The sequence below is a fragment of the Lactuca virosa genome, chromosome 4, assembly GCF_052849685.1.
Source record: "Lactuca virosa cultivar CGN04683 chromosome 4, Lactuca_virosa_CGN04683_v6, whole genome shotgun sequence".
Taxonomy (NCBI): domain Eukaryota; kingdom Viridiplantae; phylum Streptophyta; class Magnoliopsida; order Asterales; family Asteraceae; genus Lactuca; species Lactuca virosa.
In genome coordinates, this window is record NC_136429.1 from 428009210 (window position 1) to 428017732 (window position 8523).

Here is an 8523-nt window from a genome sequence, read left to right on the forward strand (position 1 = left end):
AGTATTTCGAGAAAATGCTTAACTTTTTACATAAATCTAACAAAAATATAAAGATTCATAGGAAAGAAGAAATAGATACAATAGAAATGCATGAAATTCGATATTTGGTTGAAAACCAGAAATCTGCTAACAAAAAGATAAAGATTTATAGGAAATTAGAAATAGATACAACAGAAGTTCATAAAATGTGATATTCAGTAGAAAACCCGATGATATTATACATTCTAAAATCTAAATCGTTGTTCCGGAAATAGGTAGAGGGTTTAAGAAGTGTTTGTTGTATATAAGAAAAAGAAAAAACACATCATATATTTAATTTAATCAGGACTTGGTGATTATTTGACAAATACCTTGAAGTATGTTATTTCTCAATATATTCTAAGATCATAAGCAAATATTGAATATAAAGATTAGATCTAAAAAGCATTCTTAAAAAAAAAAAAAAAAAAAAAAAAAAAAAAAAAAAAAAAAACCCTACAATAATACAAATAAAAGGTTAGTTTTTTGGTGAATCGTACATCTCAAAAAATGTCAATAGTTATCGAACCAAAAAGAACTACATTTTACTTGTGTTTGGTTGGCAAAATGAAAATAAGCAAAAAAAAAAATGGTCAGTCAACTTGCAATTTGGTGCGGTTCAACACTTTTTTAGTTTCATATATTTTGAACACGTAAGAGCACTATGAAAGTATGAATGGACGACATGTTCAATCAGAACCGGTAGAAATACTGCCACAACCCCCTTGGTATCGGACAAAAGCAAACTGCAACTGCAATTTGAGAGAGAGAGAGAGAGAGAGAGAGAGAGAGAGAGCTCTTATGACGCATGGTATATTGCCAATTGAAATACTACCACAAATGCATATACAAACTACATTTAAATTCCAATCCAGAATGGTAATAAACTTTAGTTTTACGATTTATTATCAATATCTAATACTTCCTCCGTCCCAAAATTACGGTCCACCTTTCTTTTTTGGTTTGTCCCAAAGTAATAGTCCACTTTTAAAAATAAATAACATTTTTACTAAAATATCCCCTCATTATTGCTTAACAAACTAAACATGTAATGAAACATTAAATGCAAAGTAAGGACAAAACTGTCATTTTATTGTATAAAGTTAGTGGTAATTAATGATTCCTTAATCTATGTATTTTTTGTTTGTGGATAATGATTTTGAGACGGGGTATAAGTTACATATAATGTTATATAAAAGGTACCATATATATTTTTAAATATGTTTGTAACACATTTTTGCAAGGGTCGTATCAATAGGTGTAAAATGTTTAGCTAAAACACCATTGAACTTGGTTCCTAAGTCAGAGTTGTGTGAATATGATGAAAACACATGGATTTCACTAGAAAGTTGGAGTTTAATATGATGAAAATATGCTGATTCATCTCATTTCATTATTTTCATTCATCTCATCTGATTCTCAATTGTGAATGTAATTTTTTGTAAATAATGATCTTGAGAAAGAGAAAATTACACTACTAGAAAAAAGGCTTTCCTTGTCTGTCGTAAATGCCTATACATGACAGACAAATGTCTGTCATTGAAAGCCATGTCGTAAAGGATAATGACAGGCATTTGGCCTGTCATACATTTTACGACGGACCTTTATGACCCACAATTAAGACATACATCCACGACACACGTTTTCGACATACATTTACGATTGGCTTTGTATGTCGTAATTCGTAACATTCTTGTAATTATGACAGACATTTATGACATTCTATACGACATGAGTTTTGACATAGTTTTATGACATATTTTGTATGTCATGGTTATATATACATATATATATATATATATATATATATATATATATATATATATATAATCTAAATTTGTACCAAATATTAAACAAACTAAATTACACATTTAATGTCTAATAATGCAAAATAAGATATCATACATATACAAAAATACATTCCATTACACTAACCATAATGTCAAAAGGTTCTCTTGCAATTTTGGTTTTCATTTGAAGTTTTTTCAAGGTTTTGGTTCCGTAGGAATCACTGATTCCAATTCTGTCGTAATCACCAACTCTGGTTCCACCTTCAGATATAATAAAATTTCATTTGTTTGGTAGCAGAATGGAATCATAGATTCTGATTCTAACAGAATCACAGATTCCAATACCATTGGAATCACTGATTCCAATTCTGTCGGAATCACTGATTCTGGTTCCACCTTCAGATAGAATTAAACTACATTTATTTGGCATCGGAATGGAATCACATATTTTAATCTTCGAGCATCAAACTCTTCGTTTTTCTTCCATTTCTTCTTTAAAGAACCTTCAACTTCTTTTCTTTCTTCACATAACATGTTTAATCGTTGTACTTCAGACATTAATGTTGTCAAACTTGCTTTCAATCCAGAAGCTTCTTTTCTTTGTCCCAAACCTCCAGCTGTATAAAAACAAATGGATAAAATAACAAATTAAAATAAAAAAATAAAGATATTAATATTACCACTAATTGTCTGAGACTACTCATGGTTTGTGAGGTTCCTCCAACATTACGAGAATGTGAAGGGTCAAAGTCAACACTTCCATATAAACGTTTCAAAAGCTTTTATTGTTGTAATGATTTTGATTCATATAGGCACCAAAATTGCAAGATAAAAACTATTGAAAACAAAATTTTTGAACAAACTAAGGGACCAAAATCATTAAAACAATTGGAAATAGGGACCAAAAATGTAATTCACTCTAAAATAGATGAAACAACATACCTTTGGCAGATAAGGGTTTTCGGCATCATCAAATGCATTATGCAAGACCCACTTCTCAATCCTCCAAATATCACGTTTTATCTATAATAAAATTACAACAAATTAAATCTAGGAAATTTAATTGTATATAATTATTTAGAAGAAAAGCATATAGGTTATTAATTACACATTTGTATTTCAAAATCTTTTGTTGATTAAATTCAAACACCAAAAACTACACCCATAGTTCAGTATGCATACTTCTTACAGGAACAAATATGCATACCTAAGTGCTTTTGAGAGTGTTGTTCTTCGAGGGAATGGTGGGTTTGACCTTAACTCTAGATTGGGATATGAAAATAAGGATTCAAAAGATGTGATTTTGGTCAATCATATGTTTGATATTTACTGTTTTACAAAGCATTATATGGAGCAAGGAGGCAGTCAAGTGACCTTTTAGTGTTTAAATATCAAAGTAGAGATTAATATGGGATTAAAAGAGGATTAAGCAAAAGCGTATGAAGCTCATTAGGCAAATTAGTTAACGCCTCAGGATTGTTGCCATATTTACCAATCTCAGCTTTCACTTTCTCAATCTGCAAACAAACAAAAAAGGTAATGTAATGTTTTTAATTATCAAATATGCAAAAGACAACTTTCAAAAAGATATATGACAAGAAATAAAGTGAAAAGGAAACAACTAAACAAGCACCTGTGCTTTGACCTCCCAATCCAAGAAAGCTTGATTTCTTACAGAGTCAACAAGTAGCTCCACCATTTGAGGAACATAACTCCTCAAAGCATCATAAGAGTATAGATTATAGATTCAGATGAAATCCAACAAAAGCAACTAACTGGCGTTTTGCTTCAGCTATAGATTATAGATTCAGATGGAGATAATAAGATAATTATATAATAAAACCTTTTTCTAAAAAAATTCAGATGAAATCCATTGATTTCTCTGAACTTCGTGAAAATCGGGGCAATTATATACAACACGATCCTCTCTGTTGTTCAGTCCATCCAATTGAGAATACAATAAAGATTAGAGTTTGTTACGCCTGGACTGAGTAAAGCAAATTGGAGAGAGAGAATGAGAGGGAGGGAGCTCACCGATTATGAACAGAGGGGGATAGATATACTCAAAATGCACTCCCATTTCATGTAAGCATTTCATCGAACAGTTGTTGTGCACATGCTATTGGATGGGGGAAATAGAAGTGGATGGCTACCATCTAAAGCAGCCGACTCAAGAACACGGATGAATGGAAAATAATGCGATAGTGGTGAATCGGAGGTACGTTGTTGGCGCTTGGCTCGACTGGGGAAGAGAGGAGAGCGAAGACTCGCATCGGCAATTCTAGAATCCTTAACTGATCGTGAAAAGGGAGGAGAAACGAAGGCAAATCTTTCTCTTTCTCGTCCGGCGATTTCAGACCCATCGCACCCGAGTGGCGAGCTCTGGTGGTCTACGATGAAGCACCTCCGTCTGTCGACCCTTAACAGCAGCAACTTCAACGCCCGTCACCACCATCTCTTGTCGATGGCGAAGCTCCATCGCACCTCTCGACCATTGCGTGACCTACCGCCAGACAGATCGACGTTCCCAACTTGCTGACGTGACATCCGCTGAAACAGCTTCAATGGCGGTCTCCGTCGTCGCCGCCGGTAGCAACTGTTGACTCCCGTACTATCAATCGGTGTCCAGTCGTCGAGCGTATCCTTCCTTGGAGATCGAAGATGTAAGGGAAACATACGTCAACAAGTGGGCCTGTGGGTAGTTCAAACAAAGCAATCAGCACTTGGGCCTAATTTCGAGATGGGCTACAACTACAAGGAATCCTATTTTGGGCTTCCCCAATCCAGTTTCTAGTTTTATTGGGCTATTCCTACAACACAATAATTACCCAATTTTAAAAGATAAAATTCAACCATTCTACCCTCACGTTCCGCAAGCTTTGTCCAACAAAATACGTTTTCAGAATATGTATTGCGGTCCGGAACCACTCATCATTCTCAGAAAAAAAAAACAAAGAAATTGGGCATAATTTGTTTTCCATGAACTATAGTGTTCTAACTGGGCCGCAATTTCATTTTGGGCTCTTCCCAAATTAACATTTTCATATCATTGGACTAGTCCAACAACATCAAAATGGATTGTAGAGATGATCCTTCAACTCTTTTAGTTTTTTGTTATAGAAATAGTCTTTCTGACTCTTTTTTTTACAAACCATCCACATTTATTTCGTTTAAAAATTTGGTGTTTTGCTAGCTATTATCATGCATAATTTTCTTTTTTATATATGACACTTTCTACCATGCATCGTTTTGTTATATATAATAACTATTATTTGTAGGTTAGCAAACAAAAATAATGCTAACCTACCGATTAGAAAGGTCATTCTTCAGGTTTTTTTTAGAGTTTTCACCAAAATATAATTTTTTTTCCAAACACTCATCTTTTTGTTTTTTTTTCACACCAAGTTGGAGCTTTTTCAAATTGGTTCGACTGTTCGGGTTTTTTCCCCCTGCTTTGTAATTAGTTTTTTTTGCACTAATGTAGTGGTTTATTGGTTTTAATATTTAACTCACATCCTTTAAACCTGCTTTAATTTCTTTTCATACTAAATAGTGCTCATGTACTTGTCGACATAGCATCGTTGTATTATTGTTTGCGATTACTAACTTTTTCTTATAGTATTAACGGATAAAAATCATTTTAATTACTCTTTAAAATATGACATAAAATTACGACATACATTTTTGTCGGTCGTAAATCATTGATATTTTACGATATACGACATAAATTTTATGACAGACTTTTATGCCTGTCATAAAAGTGCTGTATGTCGTAATTCGTCTGTCAAGAAAAGCCTTTTTTCTAGTAGTGTTAGTATTTCTAAAGTCCTTGAGAAGTCTAATGAAGACATGATTATTTCGTTTGTGGATATGCACTTAAAAGATGTTTAAGTTGGTGTTTTGAAGAAATGGCTCTTATCTTGAAATATCATCTTGTAAACTTCAACATGAACTGGAAATGAATGTTGCAGAGTTGAGGTTACAAAAGGAGGAAAAAAAGAAACTTTCAATCATGTTAAAAGATCAGAAACATGAGATTGAAGCATGTGAAGCTTTAATGTGTGAAGTCTGTGAAAGTGTTGTGAAAAGCCATGTATTTGATGTAAGAAAATCTCCATGATGCCTGAAAAGCCAAAGAGAGTATCGAAATGGAATTGGAAATTATTCTTGATGAAAAGAACATTTTGATAGAATCATTGAAGGAAGATCTAAAAACTCTTAGTTGTGAAAGAGATGTAATCAATTTCAAGCTTCTTGAAGAAATGGAAGATGAATTGAAGCCTTATGAGAAGTCAGTGGAAGAGCTAGAATGTACTGTGAATGTACTAAAGAACCAGGTGGTGACCTTCTTCAGCTTTATCATAAAAAAAAATAAAAAATAAAAAAATAAAAAATAAAAAAAATTAAAACTCGTTTTTTTATTTGTCTTTTATTTATATTAACAGATATTGTTGAATTTATAAGATTAAGATGATGAAAGGAGATCAGAAAGACAGCGGTTGCAAAGGGAGGAGCTAGAACTAGATCTTAATGCTTTGAAACAACATATGGTAGTGGTACCATAAAAGTAAATGAAACTAAAGTTTGGGTGCAACCTTCTAAGAAATTGAAGCGGATGCAAGAATTTAAGGTTTCTGTTAAGCCAAATTACTAGAAGTTAATAGGTGTTAATTTGATACAAGTGTCCATTAATGAAGTTATAGTCGATTTTTGTAAACAATTCCAACTGCAATATGAAATGTCTAGAAGTTAATTGGGATGTTGTTGATTTGTTTTTTTTATGGCATTTTGATGAGAATGGTTATTTTGAGTACACAAATATTATGTGTATGTTTGGTTCTAAATGTTGAATCAAATTTTATATTTTGATGTGTGTGTCAAGAAATGAGAGGCCAGGTTTTAGCGATGAGAGTGTGGAAGGGTTTTTTGAGAGAATGATCGTTTTCATTTGTGTTTTACGTGATCCATTAACCCAATGAATTATTATAAAGAATATTTTTTGAGGGTAATATAGTCGGTTTGTATTATTGCATAGTCAGTTAAATGCAAAATTAAACAAGAAGTTTCATTTAGAAGTTAACTTAATAGATTAACTTATTCGGAACTTATAATCCAGTTAGCAACTATTAAACGACCCCTAACCCAAACAGAGACGATAGTTAACGCCACTTTAGTTTGAAATACATGTCCCTGTCTAGAAAGCTTCTCTAGGAATTTGTTAGGGTTTTCCATTTTTTGTGGCGTCTTATTTGAACACATTTAAGGTGACGATACCAAAATGCAGTTCCTATTGTCGTCTCCAAGACCTCCCTCATCATCAGCCTGCAAAAGTGATTATTGTCTTTGTACGTCATGTCTGGCTTTGCATGTACGAGCTTGGGATGGCAAATCTCAAAGAATGCATCCAAAAACGTGGATCGTTCCCGCATGCATTCATCCTCATCCGTTTCAAACTCGAGTTCTTGCACGTTCGTAGCAGGAGGAAAGAGGAGCCTTGTTCTTAGATCCTCGATGTCAATGTCGAATGGCAACTTAGAGTTGTTCTCAATTATTATACGAAGGTCGCAGTTGAGTGATAAAATGAGTGCTTCCGTCATCTTAAGAAAAAAATTAGCATCAACAGGAAGGTGGAGAGCGAGTGAAAGCTCAATATGCCTGAGAGACGAGTCCGGAAACAAGAAATTAGGCACCATGACGCCACCAAAGTCTAAAAAAAGTAATTTTGGAGCATGCACTTGTACATCAATAAGGCTTTCTGGGCACGACTGCAAGGACAATCTCTTGAGTGAAGCACATGCGAAATTGAAGCTTCCCAAAATCCAAGACGTCAGAGGAAGCATCAAACTCTCGAGAAAATGAAATCCTGATTTGATCATGTTCAGACCCGCGTTGTCCGCTATCACACCACCTAACATTAATTGTGTCACGTTGCTTCCTAATGAAATCGAATGTGCGTTTGAGTTGAATGGAAGAGAGTTCGGGTCCGGAAATCCTACTTTATGAAATAGTTGGTAGCTAAACACACCAAGATTTGGGACATCACGAATTTCCAAAGAAGTAGATTGCCAACCATCTAAACCTATGCGTAATTTGTAAAGACGAGGAAGGTTTATAACCTTGATCGTCTTGAACCCCTTGCAAGAATCAGAGTATATTTTTGAAAGCTCTATTCTCACAAGAAAGCTACAAGACAACAATATGTTATTGAGTGCCTCTTCACTTATGCATACACAATTCAAGTGCAGTTCTCTTAGGGACACACACTTGATCACAGGAAGATGGCTAGTCGTCATACAAACGGATCGGATCCCTCGCGAAGCTAAAACTCTTAGCTTAGTTAGATTCTCACCCAAGAGTATCTCATCTGGCAATGTAAACAAGGCACACACACCGGAAGGGAATATTGAGAGGGACATCTCTTTAAGAGAAGTTTTGGTTGCCACAGACTGTATCCATTTTGTAGCATGAGAAACCAACTCCTGGTTCTCAATGTCAATCTTAAGGTCAAATCTTTCGATTGGTATGTTGTCACGGCGATACCTTATCAGAGTGCGTTCTATGTCCATCAACTTCATGCTTCCTTTTTGTTCATTGCAAACACGAAACCTGAGGGTAGGGATGGTTGACCAAGCGTGTAGCCATGACTTGGACAACACGCACGTGCGGGCTGCTTCTTCTACTGGCAATCGTGATTGTATGCGATGCATCAACTCCG

At 34.4% G+C, this 8523-nt stretch overlaps 1 long non-coding RNA gene across 3 annotated transcripts; it reads right to left on the reverse strand.

Moving 5' to 3' along the window:
- Positions 1-1867: 1867 nt before the first annotated feature.
- LOC145109031 (uncharacterized) lies at positions 1868-4470 on the reverse strand. 3 transcript variants are annotated; one of them, XR_013708717.1, is made up of 4 exons: positions 3843-4470; positions 3442-3600; positions 2751-3325; positions 1868-2425 (listed from the first exon to the last, which is right to left on the reverse strand). It is a non-coding gene; the product is annotated as an uncharacterized LOC145109031 (long non-coding RNA). The 3 variants fall into 3 exon arrangements; XR_013708718.1 differs by having other exon boundaries at positions 2751-2831; positions 3016-3325; positions 3442-4470; XR_013708716.1 differs by having other exon boundaries at positions 3442-4470.
- Positions 4471-8523: the final 4053 nt, after the last annotated feature.